Source organism: Rhagoletis pomonella, unplaced genomic scaffold, assembly GCF_013731165.1.
Source record: "Rhagoletis pomonella isolate Grant_MI unplaced genomic scaffold, Rhpom_1.0 Rhpom_scaffold_00012, whole genome shotgun sequence".
NCBI lineage: Eukaryota > Metazoa > Arthropoda > Insecta > Diptera > Tephritidae > Rhagoletis > Rhagoletis pomonella.
The window spans coordinates 8970773-8997110 of record NW_023458566.1 but is presented as its reverse complement, the minus strand read 5'-3'; the positions used below and the strand labels follow the sequence as shown (position 1 = coordinate 8997110).

At 35.2% G+C, this 26338-nt stretch overlaps 1 protein-coding gene across 1 annotated transcript in view; it reads right to left on the bottom strand.

Moving 5' to 3' along the window:
* Positions 1-26338, bottom strand: part of LOC118747792 (isocitrate dehydrogenase [NADP] cytoplasmic) — a 52810-nt gene that overhangs the window by 22539 nt on the left and 3933 nt on the right. The gene's annotated exons all lie outside the window — the stretch shown is intronic.

Below are 26338 nucleotides of genomic sequence, written 5' to 3'. Positions count from 1 at the left end.
TAGGAAAAGAAGTTATTTGCAAAAAGCAAAATCGAATGACAAAATTGCTTAAACAGCTAAATGAGAAGGTGAATAATTAATGGTGAAATGATATAAAAAGAAAGGTATGCAAACTATTGTTTGTTAACCAAAATAAAATAAAATAAAATACAAAACAAATAATTAACACAAAATGTAAACAATGGTCATAACGACACAATTTTTTTTTATTTTTTTTTTTAATAAACAATAATGCTTGGAGTAATAACCGTAACAATATTGCCCGAGAGTATTTCTGTCATTTCATAAAAGCATCTGCTAGCATCTGCAATGGCAGCCAGCGCGAAAAGAAACTTGTAAATAAAGTCATTTAACCACAACTACAACAACTGATACGAATAGTCAAAATAATGTTTTAGAAATTTGAAAGTGTTAGCGTTTATTCACATTTTAACAGTCGTGGAAAAAGCAGCGACGACAAAAGTAAAGCTTTGCTGTTTTTTTATTTATATATTTTGCATTTTTTTCGAGTAGCTTAAGTTGCAGGTCTTTGAGAGCTTTTGTGTACTGTACTTAAGATGGGCAGTTAGTTAAACAGGTTTTAAAAGTCTCAGCTCCTGAACTAGTCACGTGACTTTTATAATATAATTTTGTTGAAGATTATTCAATAATTCGCCGGCTGTAGGTGAGTGGTGAGGCATCTAGGTTCGAGTCACACACAGCAAACTGGAAGAGGAAGCTTTTCGTGGCTTATGCTAAAGACTTTTCATAGCAGAATAGAATATTGCTGTCGCAAAGTTAGAGAGAGGGCTAAGTGTTGCGTTTTCTAAGGCCGCCAACGAGTTCCAGCGCGCGATATACCCAAATAGACGCGTGAAATTTTTGTTTTCGTTTTGTTTTTCACTTTTTTGCCCGCTTCCTTTGTTTCTATATTCTGCAGCCAACTTCAACACTTAACGCCCTGTCAGAAATGAAAATTCCATTGGCTCAGCGCTAGCGCTGCATTATTGTCGGATGCTTGAAACATATTGTATGGGCGTGAGGATTTTTGACAGTTCTATTCGCTTGACGCGCTAATTTAGGGGCGGCAGATAGGCGTAGCTCCGCTTATATTCGGTACTTTTGGGAAGCAACAAAAACATACCACCAAAACTAAGTAAGAACAAAAAACCAATGAAAAATAGGAAACTCGTTCACTTATTAGCAAATCTAGGCGTTAATGTCTTTTCAATGCCATAGGATAGTACACACCCTTTGCTTTTGTTGAAGAAATAAGTTCTACAATTTTGAGTTTTCTGATTCTGGCAGTTATTTCGTTATGGTTATGGTGATGTAAGGGTAGGTCTTCAGGTCCATTGCACCGCGACCAAATTTGATCTATTGTGCCCTTATTTAAACTTTAGTTGTTTAGTATACACAAGAATTGTATTAACCCTTGCTGCGAAATCTGCATTGGGTCGATATCGCTGAGATCTGCGGTGAGCTATTGTTGGGCAGGTGGTAATGAGGTGTTCCATTGTTGATTCCTCTTCTTCACCACAGAGTTGGCTTAATCTTAATTCTGGTCCCGGGATCCAAATTTTACACAGTGCCTATATCGAACGTAATGAGGACAATCTTCACTTCTATCTTGGAGAATACCATGTCTCGGTATTCCAAGCCGATATATTTGCTATCCTCAAGGACATAGGCTAGGTGTTGAAAAATAAATAGAATTTATGTGCCTTTAGTGATAACTAAGCAATGCTCAAGGTATTGGCCAACCCTCCAACTACTTCAAAATTAGTTCGACAGGACTCAGACCAGAAAACAGGGGAGCATATAATTCGCTTATGCTACTTCGGGGAGTTCAACTACAGGGCCTATAATCAGAAATCGACAAGGGCCAACGTGTCTACAACAATTCGTTTAAAGAACGGCTTCAAGTCAGTGTTGGTACATGTAGCGAAAATTTAAGTGAAAAAATAGTATAAGGAAAAGGACAGATCTTTAAAAATAGATTAAAATGAGGGATTTTTCGAAAAATCTAAATTTTTATGTAGAAAAAATGTTTTCGTTCAAAATACAAATATGTATGCAGATAAGTTGGCTCTCACCCCCTGGCATTGTTCTATATCGTAAAAGACTATACCCCTGTTATATGTTATTTCGAAATAAAAAATATGTAGAGGTCGCTCAAAGCGCTCAAAGTTTTGTATGTATTTTATATGTATGGTAAAGAACTGTTTTCGTGGAAATGGTATAGAATTCTTGCAAATCAATATTTTTCGGTCGGAGAACTCTGTTTCTCTTCAGCAGACTTCGAGTAATAATACCTAATTGTTTATTTTGCCATTTCTTAATACTAAAGATTATTTATGGGTACCCCGTTTGCATTTTTTTTGGGGGTTTTCGGGGACCTGTAAAAAATAGTTAATATTAAAAAATGGTTATATAAAAAAATTGTATAATATGTACATGGAAAACTTTGAGCGGTTTAAAAGACCTCTAGTAATTTTTTTCGATATAGAGCAATCCTAGGGCCACCCTAATGCACATACATAGTACATAATCACTACTTTTAAACAGGTACATGTACATATGGAGGGCTTATATTCAATACCCTGTATCTGCAATTTTCACAAAAACTACTTTGTGATATTAGAACCCATCTGGGACTTACCTCTCATCGCTGATGTTAATTCTAACTTTGCAATGCAATCGTGAATTCTTCTGCCAATCGTTGTACAAGGTGAGCATTAAGATCACCGATGACAGTTAAGGTGGATTTTTATATCAGCATAAAATTTTTGTGAAAACTGCAGATCGAGGGTATTGAATATAAGCCCTCGATATGTACATATGAATGGGCAACAGCAGAAGGAGTCGCTGCGACATAAGCATAACACCGTATAAAAATTAATTACATTTGCATACATATTGGGAGAAAGTTTGCTTTCCGTCTCATTCGACTTTATCTTTGGCCAAGTCAAGTTAGTCTTCCACTTGCGGCAGTAACTCCCTCGAGAGTCGGAATGGCTTTTTAATAGCAATCCTTTCAGTATCGTTATCCATTTGTCAGACAACTTACACTGATATATGTATGCACGCATTAGGGTGGCTCTTAAAAATATCTACATCTAAATTGAGTTTTACGCATCCTTTTATTTTGTTTTACGTACAACAAAAATTTAAAAAATTTTAAACAAATTTTTGGGTGTTGCTACAAATGTTAAAAAAAAAATTATTAAAAAAACGCCAAATTGTATTTGTATATAAAAATTCATAAACTCGCTGAGTTATAGCAAAATTAAAATTATATATTTTCAAACTATGGTAGCGACCCGAAATTTTCTTTTTTTAAATTGTGAAATTTTCGAGGGTGTCTTTATTTTGTACGTACACTGAGAAAATAGTTTATTTAGTTTGGTTATAGTGTATGTAGAACAAAATAAAGAGGTGTGCCATGCCGATGATATTTTGAGGACCACCCTAATATGTACATATACATACATACATCCCCCGCACAAATCGCGACTAATCCTTGCACGCATGTAAAGAGTACTTACTAAGGGTCAATGAGCACTCCAAAATTACCCGCAATGCATATACAAAATTTGGTTCAATTAACATTGCGATATCCCAGGGCAGGACCATACATACATATACTCCAGTTCTGCATTACATCAGAGTAGCACAAAACTGCTCCAAGGGATTATTCCATTGAAGTACCTACATACTTCTTGGAAACACAGCACAAAAATATCGGATATATGGATTACGATCGTTTAACACGAGCAATGATCGCGAGGGACTCGAGCTGTCCCGCTACATGGTCCAACGATTTTTGCAGGGCACATATAAATGTGTGTGCCTCTCGTCACCAGCTCGTTCGGACTGAATAAATTTGATGAATAGCCATTGGGGTAATCGATTTTAAATTTCTTCAAAGTAAAGTTCTATTAGCAGATAAATTTAGGTAAATAAATACTACATTTTGCAACACAACTACATATACGTATGTATGTATATGTACATGCATACATATATAAATATGTATGTACTTTGCAAAATTATTTCGACTTTCACAATATCTAGACAAATGCCTTTGTACATTTTTAGATAAGTAACTACTTTCGATTCGAAAATTATTAGCTTCCCCAGGTGCCATACATTGATCAGCTTTTGTGCTGCTTTTGGGATTTTTGCTTACCATTCTTATGCAAATGCAGCACATTCCAAAAATGATTCAGCATAATTTATGCCGGTATGCTTATTATTATTGCTGTTTAAATCTATTTTTGAATGGAAAATTTAGAGCAGTAATCCTAGGTAAAAGCGAAAGGTATACACAAGCGTGCCTAACTTTGTACCTACATACGTATGTAAAATCAATACATATGTGAATGAAAAAACATGAATGAGGTTATAGGAAATGATTACACTCCAATGATTGGGTGCGTAATTTACGGAGTAACTAACACAAAAAAATTCTACACGTCGATAGAAAGAAAGTGCAAATAAAATTTGCAGAGTTGACAATCGATTGGTAAACGTGATTTTAAAAAAAAAGTTTTGATAAGTTCATGCAAAAAGCACATCAACTGTACTTTATACGGAATTAAGAAGAATCCAACAAATTTTCATAAAAAAATTGAATTTTTTTTTATCGGAACTTTGGATATAGCTCATAAAACTTTAGTAAAATAAGCGGCAAAAAATCGTAGCATTTTTTAATAATTTGTTTTCGTTGAAAAAAAAACTTAAATCCTGTTAAAAGACATGTCAAGAATCTAACCAAACACTTAATTGGCTATTTCAAGACATTTCGAAACATGGACTTTCTGCCACTCTCAGAACACTGTGCGCCTTGAAGAAGTAGCTGAAATTCAGCGTGCCCGAAAAAACAACTGGCATGACGAGGAATGTCAAAACGTCCGAAAATTGTACTTGCAGAAGGTTTCAAATAGGTTTCAAAGAAAATGTGAAAATTTTCACTGTTGCGCCCTCTGGCGGAAGTTTTAAGAAAAACATAAGTGCAGAAATGTATAGAATGTTTTTATACAAAGCGAATATCGCTGTATGAGCTTAACATTGGGGATCGATATAGTAAAGCGAATTAAAATATAGCGGCGCCACCGGTTCGGACACGAGACGCTTCAACACTGCGAAATATGGCAATTTTAAAACAACTATTGTATTTCACTTTTTTCCTTAGACATCTATATCTAAGGTGACGAATTTAGAACTGATCCGGAATTATAGAAAAAGGGATGCACTTTTATTCAACACTTCGCAGATGCTTTTTCATGGTTTGGTAATACAAAACAAAAGTTTGCGTTAACATTTTAACATCTTGGGACCGTCTGGAATCTAACCAATAACACAGCGAGCACCTCTGCATAGTCAGCTACAGCCAAAGGTATGTAAACGTACATTTCTTACAATCATTCAAACAAATTTAATTACAAATTGAAAAAAAAACATTTCTTTGAAAATAATTTAAAATCGCACACACGGAAAAAAAGAAAATATTGGAGAATCATGATACCTTTTTCTTTCGTCTGCTGATTCTAGAACTGGTTCGGAACTATAAAATTTAGGAACTATCGAAAAAGCGATGTAGCGGCGGGCAATTGACACTTCGTAGGACATCGCCATGTTAAATTCGCCAGTGGTTTGCATGCAAAAGAGATTTATCGCGAACCAGAACTGGGTCTAAATTTACTAGAAGCGCACCAGTTCAGAACTAGAGATTTTCCCCACAGGGATTGAACAAGTCCAAATGCGATTCAATGTCATTAGGAAACAGTAGGAAAAATATAGAGCAAAAGTTCCCAAAAAATATATTTTTTTTCAATAATATATAGAGACATCGAAATTTTTGCTTCGGGAAAAACTTTCCAGTTGACCTCATCGATGTATGTATTCAAAAAAGTTTCGTTTTTCAATACCATTTCCCTTATCCAGCGGTCAGCGGTATTTATATTTAGGATTTAGGATGGTTCCCAGTTACACTCAACAACATTTTATTACACTCCTTTACTTAGTCTTAAGATAAGGATTGTATGAAAAAGTATGTAAGTATGTACGTAAAATTGTTTAAATTTTTGTTTATAGAGTGTTCACATAAGCAAGCTCAACTTCTGATCATTTACTGATCTCGCTGAACAAACGCGTGTAATAGTTGCTTAAAAAGTCAACTGTGTAAAATCTCATTTTCTTCGCTGATACCTCTGATATTTAATGAATTGTTCACCGTTAAGGTGTAAAAAAATTCACATGCATGTATAAATCTGTGTAGTCGCATGAAATGAACGAATGCATTGAAGAATCTGTATCTGTATCTGTAACACTAGCGTTCGAGTATCGGGTTGAAAGTGGCGCAAACGATGAAAGTAAAATCCACAAATGCGTAAAATTGATTATTTGCACATGAGTATGAACTCTCAATGGATGCCCCAGTGAAATTCAAAGCGGCAACCAAAAAAAAAAAAAAAACAATCACGTACATGCTACATACAAACATACTAATTATATACATATGTATGTAGTTATTATATTCCTATAGAGTAAAACGTAGCAATTGTAGTACGAAATATTGTATATTTGGAAGGCATGGGTCATTAATGCCTATTAGGGTACATCAGTTCCTGGAAACTCATCCATTGATATTTGCAACCATGGCTGTTAGAAATCATTTGTGTTTTATACTTATGTATATGTAACATTACGTTCAAAACCATTATGTGCTCTAGTGGCCGGCAGTTTGGCGAAAAGTTTGCAATCTCATTATTTTCTTCTTTTATTTGGTAATTTCTAATTTTTTGTTCGTGCTTGCATTGAAACAGCAGTAGCAAATATTGGTTACGAGCATATAATTATTTTCTCAAATCAAATTCTACTTTTTTTGTGTAATCTAAATTTAGTAATAGTCAGTAAGTATCCAGTTAAGGGGCGCTTGCTTTAGACTCTTAAAGTTTAGAGTGTTAGAGCAAATATGCTCGAGCAACAGGTTTGGCTGTACAGAGGAACCACGCAGATGAAATCTGGAAAGGCTTTCAATTTGGCCACATGCTCTGCCTATTTCTATCACTAAGAAGTATTGGTCTAGATTCCTATAAAATATTCCTATAAAACTGAAATGAACCTCATTCGAGGACCTTTGCAGTAACGAGGAATATGCGTCGGAAGGGGGTAGATTTGAGAAGGCGCTGTTTGAGACATTACGAAAAGCCCCAGGATGATTGCAAAGTTCTGACAGCGCGTGGCCGGAGGCTGGAAAAGAAACGCTGATCTGCGCAGCTGCGAAAGTTGTACAGAAGGGCCTGCATTTTAGCCGCAGCTTTCGGCTGCATCCCAACATTGGGAGGCACACAAAAAAGAACCAGAGGAGGCATAAAAAACAACCCTAATAAAGCCAAAATGGACCTACAACTAAAATGAATTTCGTGCAAGGAATATGCATCGGAGATAGGTAGACTTCGGAAGGTACCCTCCCGAGGCGACCGGAATAGCCCTAGGACGTATCGTACGTATGTAGAGGATGCACTATACAGATACTATTCTAGTAAACCATAAACACATAATGAAATAAATTTGTTTCTTAGAGAAGATTATCTGGTCTATTCAAGGTTGCCTTGAAGCCATAAAGAGCCAGAAAGCGACCCATCCATTACACGAACATTGGAATGTTGTACAATAAGATTGCGTGCCATCAAAGAAGTAGTCTTATCTCTTTAGGTCTTAGCTGTGAACCAGCTGGACGAGGTAAGTATCCGAGAGAAATAGCCGTTTGCTACCAAATGGGGTCTAAGGGAGAGCGATTCCCTTTCATGCGATTTTTCTAATCTGATGTTGGAGAAGATAATAAGAGCTGCAGAACTGAACCGCTCAGGAACAATCGACATCCATGTCATCTGTAGCAAGAACCTCGAGGTATGTTCTGTATTTTCCAAGTTGGATAACGAAGCAAAGCGAATGGGTTTGACATTCAACGGGGATAAGGCAAAGTAACTCCTGTCATCAAAAAAATGCGTTAAAGTTTTGGGTGATTTCGAACCCAGGACGATATCTGTTGCTGTATGCAGCTAATGCCTAGTCCCGCCTCTTGTTCTATAACTTTTAGAGCGGATCTACTTGCCTCTCGCACTGTTTTTTTGGTTAAAATTTGGTTGTAACATACTTTTCATTTTGACAGTAAGGCTGGGCACAAGATTTGCGTTTGACCCCTAGCTTCTAGATACTTTCTCAATTTATGCATAAGTACTATGTATGTATGTTCATATGTATACATACATACATACATAAATACATATTTAGCGAAGCCAAGTTAAAACCAATTAAGAGGCGCTGAAACATGTGTCCGCACTTTGGCTTTTCTGCGAAAAACATGTTACCTACTTGCTTTTGAAAAGTCACAGATTAAACGCCAACACACTGCGCATATGTATGTACATTAGGGTGGTCAAAAAAAAAAAAGTAAAGTCGGAAATTTAATGCTCTCACCCCTAGGATTGTTCTATACCGAAAAAAAGTATACCCCTGTTTTTTTATTTTAAAATCAAAATATATTTTGAGGTCGCTCAAAGTGCTCAAAGTTTCCCATGTATTTTCCCCATACAAAATACATGGGAAACTCTGAGCGACCTCTAAATATATTTTGATTTTAAAATAAAAAACAGGGGTATACTTTTTTCGGTATAGAACAATCCTAGGGCGTGAGAGCATTAAATTTCCGATTTTACTTTTCTCCCATACATTTTTGGACCACCCTAATGTACATACATATGTACATATAAACACTTGCATATTACTGTTCAAATCTGTAGTATACCAACAATAATGGTGTTGATGATGATATGCTGCAGGCAACATGCCACATCTAAATAATCTCTCAGAGGCGCACAATTCCGATCGACCAACCCACCGGACCACCTGTAACGTATGTATGTACGTACGTATGTAAATAATAGTAATAATGATAATAATTAGTCTTTGCCCGCGCGCCAGTTTTATTGAAAACTTTCAATTAATTGAAAGTGTTTACCATTGAATATACCGACTCGCAACAAATGACACACATCAACAATGACTTCTTCTTCAGCTTCCTCTGCCGCATGTACGCATCTGTACGTTTTTATGCTATGCTATGTAGCAGATATTGTGCTGTTATTTGTCTTGATTTTTATAAAAAAAAAACTTTCACTTGGCTTTGCATTTTTCGCCATACTCGCACATGCATAAATACACATCTTCTTTTCTAGATTTTAATTGCTTTCTTCTGTAAATTTTTGCCAGCAAAGTATAAATTAAATATTCCATTTTGCCACCATGTCGGCGTATTGCGATCAAAATGAAAATAAAATGATAATAAATATGTAGTATCAAAAGTATGTATGTATATATTTACCCACATACATACATACATGTGTATGGATATGGAGTACATGAGTGATTGTAATTTAAATATACACAAACAAAATGCATATTAGCTTGTAGATTAAAGCGATACGATTCTGTGGGAGAAATCGCCTTCATTTGATTATAAATAAATACAATGGCAAACAAATATTGCTAAAAATTATTCAGGCGTTTTTTTTTTTTGCCGCCAAGAGAGTTCAAAATGAATATTTGTGAGGTTAAATAAAGTCTTGCCTGTTTTGTCCCATAGAGTTTCTCATATAGAATTTTATTAATTTTAGTTTCCAAAATTCATTTTGCTAGGTATATTTTTGGTGCAAGAAACTGCGATTATAATGTATTAATCATCAATCGGAACCGTCAAAATCGGTCCACTATAACTTATAGTTTTGTTAAAAATGTTAGGATATTTCTGAGTTAGCAGTCTCTTGAGGCGCCGGATCGGGGGCCCGTGGCCTTTTTCCCTATAGTTACGCCTCTGACGAAGCCACAGTTTTTAGTGACAATGTCAATGTCGTCGGCAATTGTACGCTCTTACAAAAAAAAATAATTGTGCCTTAGCGGTTCAGTTCTGTGGCTCTTATTAGCTTCTCCAATATCAAATTGAAGAAATCGCATTACAGAGAATCACCTCGTTTGGTATCAAATGCCTCGCAGAGGTCCTTCCAAATTCTGGCGGAGCTGGTGGCATTGCTCAACGTCATTTTGCAGAGCCATATAAGTTCACAAACATCCAACTTCACTACTTTCCAAAAATTTCAACTTAACCTAGAAATTTTCTTTTAAAAATTTTTCTTGCTTTTTAACACTAATTTTTCATTGGCCATGAGTTAGTGTGTGTTCCATATTAAAAAGGTTACGAATTCAAGCTTGATACCAATAATTTTCGCAAAACTTCTTTATTTGCACTTAAACAATAATAATGCATGCCTACACATGCTTATATGTAGTTATGTATGTATGTACTACATATGTAATTTTGAACATCGTAATTGGAAATTTTTATGTGAAATTTCTATTGTGAAAATTTTCCTTTATTCGCAGAAATTTTTGCCTTGATTACAGTAATATGGAACGCGTAAAATTTCTCCATATGCAGACGTAGTGCATAGATACATACATGAGTACGTTTGTATGTATGTATGTGTGTACATAAATATAGGTAGTTAGCATCAATAGAAACTAGCATCAACCATGCCATCAGCACTAGCTAGTGTACATACAACAATAAACCTGGCCAGATCGCCACATTTTGCCGGGTGCACAGCGCAAATTACATAAAGTTAAATTCCATTGCTGTGCTTGCGCCAGCGCAGTGCGCACCTCAATCAAACTTACGATTGCCACTAACGCGGCATTAATTTGAATTTGGAAATTCAATTGTTTTCGCAAGTTCTCAATTGAAAAGCGATATTACTATTATTATTAATGTACATATGTATATGAGTATGTACATCGATATACACAGATTGCGAAAATATGTAACAAAAAAAATATTTCTTTCTATGAAGATAGCAAAGCAATTTCGGTAAAAATTGGAATTCCAATTTGATTCACTTAGAAAAAAAAAAAATGCGCTATAGAAGAAAGAAGTGTACGTACATATGTAAATAAATATATGAAACGAAAAAAAAAATGAAATGAGGTTGCAACACTTTTGTTGGAATTTTTTTTGTTATTTCTTTCGTTTTCAACACTTCATCCAAATTCATACATACTTATGTACCTGTATGCACGTTTGTAACTACATAGGAATATGCACATGCATACGCACGTAAGCATGTTAGTAAACAAAAGTAATAGACTGTGGGAGTTTGAATAATTTCTTTAAACTACTTTCGATCGCTGCAAATCTATGTGGGCTGATCGAGAGAAAAAGTAATTAATTCTATAGCAAAGACGTTATGCAAACTTTCATTTGTTTACCAAAAAAAAAACTTTTTGAGGGCTCAGGAATGACGGCGCAGAAGCTGCTAGCATTTCGAGTGAGCTCAAGCAAAAGGCTGTTTGGTTGGCTACAAAAAAAAAAAAATCAGATTAAAAGACATAAGGCCTAGAAGGGGTGTAGTGATGCTCAGGACGTTCCAAATGAAAGTTGCTTCCATAAAACAGCGTATGTAAGGAACAGAATATTCAATTTGGATCTGGTTTAGGATTTTATTCTTGAGATCTTACAAAAACTAGGCAGTGACGCTGGAGATAATTTAGTGAGGAGGATCTCATTTCACTGCATTTCAGTCCTTCATAACTTAAACGTAAGAGATGGTGTGCGGCAGTGTTCCGTAAGTACCACAAATAGTGTTGGGAGTGCTCGAATACATTTGGTGGTTTTTGCACTGCTAGCCTGAAGCATAATCTTGGTTGTCCTGAAAGATATTTTGCCTTCGACTTCCAGCCTTAGCCAATTTAAGGAGGGCTAAATGCGTTAAGTTTACTTCAGTTTTAGCTAATATTTATATCAGTTCGCTTATTTTCTTCAATTCCTCTATGTCCGGCCATACAATAAATAGCGAAGAAGGAGTGCGGAATGAAAATTCTATTTGAAAATAACACAGCCATTGAATAGTTTCAAGACCAACGCTTGTTCAAGCAGAGGTGAAAATGACGTCCAGAGAGTTGTAGAAGAAACCCTTATAAATATCTCCTGAATATCGACATCTGTGATACGCTTGATCAAGAAGAACCCAGGGCAAAGTATTGAGATGACACTGACATTCTTCCACTTTATCCAAACTAGGTGAGAACAGGCAATAACGCGGGTTAAGAAGAATGAAGCACTCCAAGACGTCGATTTACCGGATGAGGCGGCTTCGAAGTGTACTCTCTCCCATCTCCAATCAACAAGAAGGAGGGTGCTAATTACCGCGAAAAAAGCACTTTAAATATCGCATACAAGATTCGAATACCGACGAATCCTTGCGAAAGACTAAACGCCCTTTATGCCGCTACTGATTAAATCTGACACAACCATTATTGACAAAATTTTATAGTGTATCAAACCGTGGAGAGATCTTAGATATGCAATTCGAAATACACCATCTTTTCGCCGAAGCAGGGCCAAGAACGCGTTCCGCTTTTGATTTAATTTTGTATGAGAACAAAATCGAATGTCAAGAACGTTCCCATAAAGAACAAAATGGGAACAAAAGTTTTGAGAGCAGTTTCAACGGTAACACAATGAGAACAAATGGTTTGCAAACGTTCTGAAGAAGAACAGAATGAGAACGAAACTTTCTGAAATCTTTTCAATGAGAACAAAATGAGAACGAAAGTATCGAGAACGTTTTCAAGGAGGATCATTAAATACGAACAACAGTCTGGGGATCAAAACGAGAACAAAAGTTGTGGGAACTTAACGTTAAGAATCAGAGGGGCGTCTACGCGTTGGGGTCAAAAATCAGTCAGTGGGAACCATGATTGCCAATTCTAAACCAGAGGAAGGCTGGATCACTTCAACTTCCAGATGATTACTGTCCATTTATGGAATTAAAAAAAAACAAAAAAAAAAAAAAAAAAAAAAGTTCGTGTCTTAAGTCTTTCGTTGACCTTATTTGCAGAATTATCTTTTAGCTCGTTTTTGAGGCAAATTTCGTTCCATCTTCCATTATTCGCGAATAGTTCAGAGAAGATTTGTTCCCCGTTCGTTCCACAGGGGTTTGTTCTTATATAATTCCCGTTTAGAACGTTATCGACAGTTTTGTTCTCATTTTCGTTCTCGAGAAAAAACTCCCGAAGGTTTTGTTCTTATTTTGGGTTGGGTTCGATAATAATTGTTGTTCTCGGTCCCTGATTTAAAGCCGGTTTTGATGGTACGAATAGACTAGCTGCTCCCCTATGATGCTATGTCTAAATTTGGTAGCTCCTCAAAGTCGGTTGAGCTCAATATTTAGCTCCGCCCAAATTAAAAATAACCTCTCTGGGCAGTTTAAAACCAAACGAAGCGCATACCGATAAAATCGTTAGCCTGAACACTTGAGCCATCAGCGTAGATTTCTTGGCCTTAGAGAGGGAGGCAAAGGGAGTTGCTGAAAGAAAATAAGACAAAAACCATGATCGCCCTTCTAAAAATATGGCGCAGAAACATGGACGACATTAAACAAAGATGAGAGGGCTTTGGAGGCTTTTGAGAGAACTTTTCGTTGAAAATCTATACAAATGAAATGAAAAGGGGGGCGGAGACCGAAGAGGATAGAACTATGTTAAGCATATACAAATACAAAGACTTGTATGATGATGCTCTGATGGAAAACGAAAGCAAAGGTACCCACAATAACAATGTCAAGGGCCAAGTGCCTAGCCTATTGAGAACACCTGGAGTAACTTTGTGAAGAAGAGAGGCGATTGGCGAAGTTTTTTCTTTAGTTTCGATTGAAGCCGGCAAGTGGTTATATTGCTAAATAGTTAAATGGGACTGATTGAGGGATAAAATATCCCAAATCCTAATTTAAATTTTTCCTCGACTCAGCTTACTTAACTAATTTTATTTTGTACTGGTGTGCAGAAAATCTCTCCTATCCCTGCCAGTGCTCCCAATGGGGCGTCGAAAACTATTGGTAAAAACGCTCTGGGCTAATATGCTTTATCATTCGTGCGGTATAATCCGATAGTTTCCCTTTTATTGCTCTAGCCGTAAATCTTGCCACTAACAAAGGCCACGCACAAGCAGAATAATGTAAGAGCCAGGAAAGACATCGAAGCGCACAATAGACTCTCACTGCATTTTTGTGCCTCTCGCGCAGGTGGTTAGGATAACATGAATGGCGAATATGATTTGCATATGCGAGTAGCGCCGACCATTTACATTTGTAAATTAGGAAGCCTCATCAAAAAAAGTCGTGGTTTATCACCGAAATTTTATATACACAATTTATTATATACATATGTACTTCCGCCAAAATATTTTGGAAATTTATTATGATGATGAAAATACCTCTTAAAATCGATTTTTTTTTATAAATAGAATTTATTTATAACAAGTAAGAAAGTCTAAGTTCGGGCGGAGCCGAACATTAAATACCCGGCGCAAGTATTAAATATATGTTTTCCACCTTTCCGAAAGCTGCCGCTACATGATAAGCTGGGGTGTATACATTTTAAGTAAATTAGCGTCCTTAAATTTCGAAATATTGAAATTTCAAGCATTTCTGAAATTTACCGTTATATGAAAAGCGGCCTCAATTTTAGTCCGATTTCAACAATTTTCAACGGTTTGCTTTTATGTGGCAAGCACAATAACCATACCGAGCTTGGTACAAATTGCTAGAACGGTTAACGAGATACATATATGTGATCACAAGTGGGCGGTGCTACGCCCATTTTCCAAAATTTTGTCATAAACGTATTTCTTGGTAAAGAATTGTTGCAACCATCAATTTTGAATAAATTAGCTTCAATATTTACTGATTTATCGAAGATTTTGTATTTCTCGAAAATACCGTTATATGGGATGTGGGCGTGGTTATTGTCCGATTTTAGAAATTTTCGGCCATTTGGTATGCTGTACCAGGACCAACAACTGTGCCAAGTTTGGAAGACATTGGTGTAGCGGCTACCAAGATATACACATGTAACCATAAGTGGGCGTGGCTACGCCCGTTTGCCAAAATTTTGTAATATTCTTATTTTTCGTCTAAAACTCATTGCAAATATCAATTTTGAGTGAATTATCTTCAGTAGTTACTAAAATATCGCAGTTTTCGTTTTTCTGAAAATTACCGTTATATGGGAGGTAGGCGTGGTTATTGTCCGATTTTTAAAATTTTCAGCCATTTAGTATGCTGTACTAAGGCCAACAACTGTGCCAAGTTTGGAAGAAATTGGTGCAGCGGTTACCAAGATATACACATGTAACCATAAGTGGGCGTGGCTACGCCCATTTTCCAAAAATTTATAATATTCATGTTTTCCGTCTGAAACTCATTGTAAGTATCAATTTTGAGTGAATTATCTTCAGTAGTTACTAAAATATCGCAGTTTTCGTATTTCTTAAAATTACCGTTATATGGGAGGTAGGCGTGGTTATTATCCGATTTCGCCCATTTTCAATACCATCCGTCCCACGCCCAAAAGAAGTTCACGTACCAAGTTTCGTTAAGATATCTAAATTTTTACTCGAGTTATCGTGTGCACAGACGGACGGACGGACGGACGGACGGACGGACGGACGGACGGACGGACGGACAGACAGTCACCGCTTAATCGATTTCTCTTTTCATTCTGATCATTTATGTATACATTTGTCTATATCTATCTCGATTCGTTTTGCCTGTTACAAACAACCGTTATGTGAACAAAGTTATAATACCCTTGTGCACAAGTGCGCTCGGGTATAAAAATATTCTTTCCAAAAAATCACCTCAGATGGAAGTAAAGTTTATGCTTAAAGGATGTGCGTTAGCGTAGGCTTTTTTCCGCTTTTATTAGAATTTTGCTTGGTAAAAGCAAAAGTATAGTTCATTATGCTCAAAAAAATATATGTGTGAAATGTGAAAATTTATGGTCAATATCCTAGGCTCGCCCAAGTCCATCAAAGTTCAAGTACAAACATTTTTTTTTTAACAAATCCGATTCTCTACAAAAAAAGGTCTATATACCAAATTATGTAGGACTAATACTTTAGAAGATTATTACAATTTTAGTAAAAAAATATTTTAATTAATTTATTTATTTATTTTTATTTTTTGAAGCATATTGAATTTTTATGGACTTGGGCGAGCTTAAGAAATTGACCAAAAAAATCCAAATTTCACACAGATTTTTTTTTAAAGCAAAAATTCTGAAAAGGTAGATTTTCGGCCCACGCTAGTGTGTGTGCATAAAAATATTTAAACATTTTAACAATCGTAGCAAAATAATAAAATTTTTGGAGGTTTTTCAAATCAGTTCAGGTCGCATAAAAAACAGTAGCTTTGTTTTTTGGTATGGAGACTGATGCACCCTAATGTACATACGACAGCAACGATACTTGATTTACAATAAATAAATAGGCGTAGGTGGCAGGCAAACAAACGCAAGCAGATATGTACACATACATATTTGCCAAAACTAAAGAGGCTAGTGATCGAACAAAAGGCCTACTGCTGCTATGGCTACGCATTACAGCAACAATAACATTATAGGCATATTTAAACGGTTGTTGGGCGGGTGCTATTTGGAATGCCAGTGCTGCTGCTGGGATATGTGTTGGATGCATCCATTGCCGATAATGTGAAAGCGAGCTTTTACTCGTTGCTACATGCACATATGTATGTATGTATGTATGTACATATGAATGTGTGTATGCATGCCTGCGAGTGTTCCCACTTCATTTGGTTAAACTTGGGTTCAATGCCAGCGGCGGTAAAACTCCAACAGTTGTTCCCTGTCATTTGACAATTTTGCTTGCCATCGTCGTCCATAAAGAATTAATGGTTGTCTGTTGATTTTGTGGCATTTTTAATGATGTTTGAACAAACATTGAAGTGCAATTATGGTTATTTATTTTTGGAATGAGAGTACTGGGATTTTGGTATGCAAAGCGCTACAACTGCAGCTGATTGTAGTTGCATGTATGTATGTATTTACATACTTCTGTATTTGTTGTACGGTTGTTAATCATCCTCTCGCTGGCACGTACTATCATTATGCTAGTATTAACGTATTCATAAGATACATTTCCAGTACTAATAGCATCTTTATGCATGAATTTATATTCAGATACATATGTACATATGTATGTCTATATGCAGATGGCATACAAATAGTCGTAATGACAAAACATCGAATTCAGCTCTTAACTAAAAAGGGAAAATATTCAATACTTGCACTTTCATTTGGCATTTTTTCGGTGGTTTTGTTTAACCATTTCTAAGAAAAATTCAAATATTCAGTTGTAATGATGATGAAAGTGTTGCTTGTCTCGCTTGTAATGCTAATGAATTTTTGAGGTTTTGCAATTTATGTAAACATAAAAATATACATATTTACATATTTATGTACGAAGCGTTTGTATGTATGGATGTGTACATGTGGTGGTACGAGTGGAAATGTGGAAAAATTGTTTTTAGTTCGTTGAAACAAGTTTTTAGTGTTTTATTTTTGTAGCTTAAAAGAGATATCTAATAAAATACACATCCGAGATTTATGCAAATCTACTCCTTTTTTATTGAATGACTAATTTGATGTGAAAAATTTTTGGTAGAGAAAAATTTTACTCTTGAATTGACATGGTAATATAGTACTCGTACGTTCAGTTTTTGAAGGCCTAATTTCATACACAAACTGAGAGAAATGAATTGGGATTTTTATAAATTTAGCGAAATATGTAAAAACAAAGAAAGAAAATATTTGCCGGTTCTAAGGTTATTTTCAATTTTTAAAGATACTTTATTTAGCTTTTCGTATTGCATAGAATGCGGGCAACAATAACGAATGGTATCGATGACGATTATATAAGGAGTACGAACCGATAAGGCCAGAGTCCTATAAACAAATCGATAACTATGTACGTATCCTCTATATAATGGAGGGAAATATTTTTTATTGAAAAACTCAAAAATATGACCAGAGATGCTCTATCTTTTGGTGGTATTACCGAATTTCGGTTTCGAAGTAGGTTAAACTGATCGGAAGTTCATATTTTTTTAACTATACCTATATATTTTCATTACTTCTTCGAACTCTGAGGATAAAAATACGTAACTTTTGTTTGCAACTTTTTTTTCTTTCAACCCCTTAATGACCTTTGAACTTCAACTCGTTCTGGACTTCTAAAATGGAAAACGAAAAAATCTGAATCACCAAGTCCAGGATTCTCTATCGTTTGGTCATGTTACCGACTTTCTATTTCGCCCGGATGTGAGTTGAACTGACCGGATGTGCAGTTTTTTTAAGGGACCTACATGTTTTTACCACAGATTCGGAAGTCAGTAATACCACGAGCCTTGATTTGGTAGGTCATAATATAATAATAGATTGACGCTTACACATATGTACGTTAGTGTTTGGTCGAGATTGCTCTCCGATTTGTAGTGTGCGCCTTGATGTTGTTACACACAAAGGGTAGGTACCTACAGTTTTAGGCCGACTCGGAACGGCGATTGTATTTTTATGAGAAGCAGTTTTTCATGGCAGAAATACACTCGGAGGTTAAGAAAAACCTTTTTGTCTATATCAGGTAGGTCATAATTCCGCGTTTTTCAATAAAAAACTTATCCCTCCATTTTCGAGGGGGTTTCTGGGTGGTCTATGACACCCTGTATAGCTAAAACACAACCCGCGAGACCCACGGTACTGATTCCAAAATGGCCGGCAGGCGCGGTATCGGGAAGATCTGAAAAATGTTTCGAACGGAACGGAACCAAAATTCTTTCCCGATACTGCCGATGAAACCGAAACCTACGAAAATTCCGAAAATTTTTTAATTTGAAAGACATGTGATTTTTTTTAGAGATAGATTTTGGAACCCCCGAGCCCTCGCTACAATACTGAAAAACGTCGGGATGGGCGGGTTCGGAACTTAAAAATGGAATTTCGGGTTGGGCGGGATCGGGACTTAATATTTAGTCCATTGCCCATCTCTACTCTCGATCCCTGCGCCACCTAGCGAAAGACAAATAAACTGATCCTTTTAAAAATCATTATACAAAATTACAATCATTCAATGTGATTTAGAAATCTGGTAGAAAATGGTTCCCAATCGAATGATTCTTGCCATTTTATATGTAAGTACATAGATGTAGGTGTATCAAATTACATTACCTTATCATAAGTGGTTCCAGATATAAGCGATAAGGAAATTCCATTTTATATGCGAGGTGCCTCATCCCTCTTTCGAATACACATCACTTTTCGCCATAAGTTCGGTAATGATAGAGTAAATGGCTGTGTCAAATTTCAGGATGTTAGCATTAGCAGTTTCAGAGATAAGCGACATGAAATTTCAGTTGGTATTGAATTGGAATATAGGAATATTCGCCCGGATTTTCATACCAAATGTGGAGGCGTTATAAATATATATTTATCGACACTTTCTTATAAGTATGAAGTCTAGGATAAATTTCTAACGGTCTGCTCTCTAATTACGTAGTAAATATATTGAACCATTGCTCTAAGTACTCTTCAGTTGAAAAACATTTTTGTCCGACACGGAGTATCCTGAAAAAGCTTGCCATATGTTTTTTGAAAACGAAGAAGAAAGTTACTTAATATGCCGATTATGCTTACGTGTGTACATATGTATTTGTCAAACTAAGGCCCTTTCTGAGAAATAAATGACTAACATAACAACGCATCAGTAATTAAAATACACCGAAATATTTAATAACATTACTCAACCTCCTTCATCGACAGCGACAATAAATAAGTAAAAGAAAGGCTTGAAAAGAAACTTAGCATTCATATGTTCATGTTTTATTATTGTTGTAGTACAACACATACTAAAAGAAATGCGAGCGGAAGCGGCAAAAGTAATTGGAAGAGAAGATGAATATGTTCGCCAAAAAAAAAAAGGTTGTGCGAAAATTTGAAACAAAATCAGCTTAACTCCATTTAACTTGGAGCAGTAAGTCAATGCCCTTTTTTGGTTGAATTGACTTGTGCACTAAATTGTGCAGATATGTACGTACATTCATACGCACATATACATATGGAAGTATATGACAAATGGACATAGAATATAATTGATTTATGTTTCATAACTACAATTAAATAATAAATTAACACTTTGATATAACGTTTTTTACTGACAGCAAAGGAACTGAGCTGCTGCTTTCTTCGTTGTACCGTAATTACATGCATTTATGTTTTACGTATGTATGTATGTATGTTCATATAATTATGTGGACATATTAATTTATGGTTATGGGTTATACAATTTCAGCTGCGGTAAGTATTGTTCAAAATCTAAGTCAATTTGTAGAAATAAAAAAGTAAAATTCGCAGAAAAAAGGGGGTTCATAGGATTTAATTCGAATTTGAAAAACTTTGTTGCCATGCCTTTTTTACATTGTGCATATTTGTACATACATAAATATGTATGTGTGTGAATACATAGATATATATATATCAAAAGTTTAAGCTTTGAACTGCATGCTTACGTACATATATGACAAATGATATTTGTAGCAAATTGTTCGTCATAACGGGATTTATCTATTAAAAAGGTATCGGCCTAAATGTGCTTCAAAAAGACTATTAACTCCATCCACATGCTACATCGTTAAGTACATATATAAGTATAGGCTTTTTATTTGGTAGCGTACTTCGAATAAGGAAAAACCAGAATCACTTTGGTAAAGGTAAAGTGGAATGTGAAAGCGAAACGAAAAAGAGGACGATTAAGAACCTGAAGCTGAGGATAAATACTATGAACAGCAACGAAAACGAAGACGAGTATGAATAAGACGACAAAGGCCACTACCATTACCATTAGCATCACCATTAACATTACCGTCACCATTACCATTACCATTACCACTACTATTACTATTACCAATATCATTACTAACGCCATTACCATCTTAATTACCATTACCATTATCATTGCCATTACCATTACCACTACCATTACTGTTACTGTTACTATTACCATTACCGGTATTGGTATTTGTTGTTTCTTGTTGTTTGTTTTATACATGTTACTGGATAACTTTCAACCGCGTGAACCATTGGTACCTCGGAGGTGGTCCCATACTAATTTGGTTTAGTTTCGATAATTGGCTCATGAAGAAATTAACGGTATTCCTAATTTATATAATAAATTTTATGTTTTTTGCTTTATTTTTCAAGTTAAAAGAAAAATGGCGGTAACGTTCAGAAAGAATGCCTCATAATACATACTTATGTATGTATGCACACCTGTAATGGTTTCGCAAACCGTGCAATCCGTGCACCGTGCAAAGGCTTTGCAAGACTCAGAGAATACCCCACTGTCAAATAAAAATTATGCACATATTTTATATATGTACATAAGGGTGGTCTAAAAAAATGCATGTGAAGAAGTAAAGTTGGAATTTTATGCTTTCATCCCCTAGGATTGCTCTATACCGAAAAAATATATATACCCATATTTTTTAAATTTTAAAATCAAAAAATATTTGAAGGTTTCATAAAGCGATAAAGTTGTTAATGCATTTTGTATGGGGAAAAAACAACTTTTCGGTATAGAATTCTTGAAAATTAATAGTTTTTCGATCAAAAAACTCTGTTTATCCTCAGGACGTTCCCCAGTAATAATACCCAATTGTTTATTTAACCATTAAAGTTTTCCGATCAAAAAATATTGATTTTCAAGAATTCTGTACCATTTATATGAAAAGTTGTTTTCCCCCTTAAAAAATACATCGACAACTTTTGATTTAAACAAGTAATTTTTAGCAAAAAAAAACCGACTTCAACTCCCATATAAAAAAAAATATATATATATATATATCTCATGATCCACTGATCGGATCTCAACCAGATTAGTATGGGACCAACTCTGAGACACTACCTCTCCGAAAATTATCGAAATCGGTTGACGTGGCCCAAAGGAATGCGGTAACATACATAAAAAAAAAAAAAAAAAAAAAAATATTCCGACGAACTGATAACCTCCTCCTTGTTTGGACGTCGGTTAAAAAAAAGAGGGTATATTTTCTTCATATCCTATGGGGTGACAGCATTAAAATTTGGACTTTACTTTTTTGGGGCCACCCTAATGTACATATTTCAAATTATAATTTTTATACCCGAGCGCACTTGTGCACAAGGGTATATTAATTTTGTTCACATAACGGTTGTTTGTAACAGCCAAAACGAATCGAGATAGATATAGACAAATGTATACATAAATGATCAGGATGAAAAAAGAAATCGATTAAGCCATGTCTGTCTGTCCGTCCGTCTATCCGTCTGTCCGTCTGTCCGTGTACACGATAACTCGAGTAAAAATTGAGATATCTCAACGAAATTTGGTATGTAGGTTTCCCTTAATGCAAAGTAGGTTGCTATTGAAAATGGGCGAAATCGGACTGTAACCACGCCCACTTCCCATATAACGGTAATTTCCAGAAATACGAAAACTGCGATATTTTAGTAACTACTGAAGATAAAGCACTCAAAATTGGTATTTACAATAATTTTTTGACAAAAAATAAGAATATTATAAATTTTTGGAAAATGGGCGTAGCCACGCCCACTTATGGTTACATGTGTATATCTTGGTAACCGCTGTACCAATTTCTACCAAACTTGGCACAGTTATCGGCCTTGGTACAGCATACAAAATCGCCGAAAATTTTTAAAATCGGACGATAACCACGCCCACATCCCATATAACGGTAATTTAGAGAAATACAAAATCTTCGATAAATCAGTAAATATTGAAGCTAATTTGTTCAAAATTGATGCTTGCAACAATTCTTTACCAAGAAATACGTTTGTGATAAATTTTTGGAAAATGGGCGTGGCACCGCCCACTTATGATCACATATATGTATCTCAGTAACCGTTCTACCAATTTGTACCAAACTCGGTGTGGTTATTGTGCTTGCCACATATAAGCAAACCGTTGAAAATTATTGAAATCGGACTAAAATAACGGCCGCTTCTCATATAACGGTAAATTTCAGAACTGCTTGAAACTTCAAAATCGAAATTTAAGGACTCTAATTTACTCAAAATTGATACGCCCCGGCTTACCATGTAGCCGTAGTATTCGGTAAGGCGAAAAACATATATTTAATACGTGCGCCGGGTATTTAATGTTCGGCTCTGCCCGAACTTAGACTTTCTTACTTGTTAAGTATTAATTAATTGACATACAAATATATGCAAGCAAACTTGAAAAAAAAACAACAAATAACAATAAAAAGGTCGTCAAAAAATTATTTAATATGCGAAAAAAATCCCATTTATTCCACTTTCATTTCCAACCAGTGGCGATAGATTCCTTCAAGACTAATACGTTCACATGTATATACATATGTACATATGTTTGTATGCACTGAAAAGGTGCTGAAGTGTAAACTTAGTCAATTAGTCTATCATTCAACAAGACGAAGAGAGAAGGAGGCCGAATAATAGAAATGCAGTTGAAAAGGTTAGTTCACAAACGAACGAAAGTTTTCAAAATTCTTTTGTCTGCGCTGCATATGTATGTATGTATATGTAGAATGTGTGCCAATGGTGTGTGGCTGGGACTGTTGCAACAGTTTCGATTGCTTGCTACGTGTTGGTGATCTTCTTCTTTCTCCAGCACCAGCAACACCACCAGATTAGCAATTGAATGCGCCGCGCCGTATCTTCATCGGTGCTTGCACAAAGGCTGAGTGTTGACTGATAGGCAGCAAAGAAAAAGGCGGCACGTGTTGGCCTCTGTCGGCGATACGAAAAGAAAACTATTGCATATGTATGTATGTATGGTACATACACTTGTGCTTTAGTAGCACGCTTTGATTACATACATACATATCTACTATTGCCTACTTTTGCTTTTCACTTTATCATACAACAAAACCGCTGGCAATAAGTGTAATCATTAGAAACACACACACACACACACACACACTAGTGTTATGTAGATATAAAAGTTGTTATGCTGTTAAATTTTTTTTTCTCTGTAATATTCGACACGTAAACGGTAGCAATTGCAAATTGTGGTTGTCAGTTGTTTTGTTGGCGCTCTTTTTGTTATTGTTAATATTGTTTTCGTAGTTGCTGTTGTTTGTTATATTTATATTTATATTTATTGTAAAATAACTTTGATTTTTTTTTTAATTCAATTTCGTTTTGGCTTTATTTAATTTTCTGATATGAGTATGATGGTATATATGTATACGTTCATATATATTTACACATGCAGCCAATGCTTTTTAATACAAAAATATTTTCTTTTTTTTTATATGTAGTACGTTCCGGTTCAGCGCTTCATTGTCCATTTCAACGGCAGCTCAATTAAATCCGACAAATGTTACACTTTTCTTTCTTTCAAATATCGAACAACAATAGTCAAACAGACATACATATGTACATACATATAATGACAATAAAGAAAACGCAAATACATTCATATATACTTAGTTATATTTAGCATTTGTGTAGAGAAAAAACAAACAAGGTGATATCCGGCGCAAGAAAATACAGATTTGGTTTGTGCCTATAAGAAAACGGAATTCCGCCCAAAAATCAGGCAGGCGCTCGAAATAAGAAGAGTAAAAACATGGCTGAGCACTACTATGACGGAATCTCGCCTAAATGGTAAGTAAAATAATTTTTAAGGATAACAACTATTATACATATGTATATACCCTTGTAGTCCGCTGATTAAGTTAAGTGACATTTTTTGGCTATTTTTCTTTTTTATATTTAATTTTCCATTCATATTTCAAAAATTATAAAAACCCAACAAACTTTAACAATTACACTCAAAAATTTTAAACTTTTTATTCAGAATTTTTATTTGTGTGGTTTTATAGTACATTAAATTTTAGTGGAATTAAAGTGGAAATTTCAAGACGCTGGTAAATCGCGTTGATTTTTAATAATTTTTTTGGTTAAGGGTGTTGTGCATATTTTTCAACATAAAGTATGCTCGACGAAAAAATAGATTAATAATCAAAGATTTTCCAGCGTCTTGAAACTTGCACTTTAACCTTAATTTATTTGGTGTAATTGGTAATGTTTGATGCATTTTTATAATTTTTGTACGAAGTTTGAAATGTGGATTTATGTAGTGCTGGATTTTTATTAAAAAAAAAATTATTAACATTAAATAAACAAAAGAAAAATAAGCAAAATTGGTCAAAAGGTCGTTCAAAGTTTATGCATGCTGAGTTGGTTGCTGAAAATGAGGCGGAATTAAAAGACCTTACATATTTTAAATGAATTCACAAAAAAAACGCGAAAACTTATTGCCCTCCTCTCCCCATCCCCCTTTGTGATAGGCTAGCTACGCCCTTGGAAATACTCCTTAGTAAGTTTTCAGGGCGATGCGGTTTTTTTTTAAAGCTGATACCCTAATTAATATGATGTGTGAAGGATTTTATAAGAAAGGCATTTTTAGGGGTCGGCAACGCGTTCCGAAAGCGCCCTAAAACGAAACATTTTGTATGGAGCATTTTCATTATGCTTCATATAACCTACAGTGTTTTTTTTACCTTTGCTTGGGCCATGTGGCTTTTAATAAAATCGGCTGCGTTAAAATAAAAATAAAAAATTATTGTAAGAAATCTGATACGTATTTAATTTTAAAATTAGACTTTTTTTTATAAAAATGAAAGTGTCTTGAAAATATTACTCAAACTTGATAGTTGAGCCAGATCTGCCAAAAGTTTCTGCATACATAAGAGTATGTATAAACAGCATAAAATCGCTGAGAGAACTTTGTCGGAAGAAAGTTCGCTGTCAAAATTAAAACACACTGCAGTATATCAGATTGCACACAACCAAAGCGACGACGAAGTTCGTCTGACGAAATTCGACGAGAATAGCTTAATTTTTAATTTTGCCGCTGCTGCCGGTCACAAAATCAGCTCTCATTAGAAAAGTAGCTTTGTTTCTCCACTTTTCTAGCGGATAATTATCAGCAAGAATCAGAATGGCTAAATTCGGTGATTCATCTTTTCGCTTTTATATTATTAAATTTTTATTTGCCATTTAGCTGATGCGAATTTCGTTTCAGTTCTATTTTACTGGACGAAATGTTGCGAAATTCAAAGCTGAACTTCAGTGACCAAATTGTAGTTTTTATAAAAAAAAAAATTCTATCTGTTGAAGGGAACTAGTGCGTACTTCGAAGCTCTCTTATAAATATGTGCAGCAGTGGAGAAAGCTTAAAAAGCTCTGCTCTCGGGCTACGTTTTGGACATCGCTGTACTACATAGTGATGTTTATAACTTGAAATATGCAAGGCTGAGGAATATGATTGCATTCCAAAAGGCATAAGCAGCGCTCTTTTGTGATGAGGATGTTTAATGCATTTTTTGAGAAATCGGTCTAC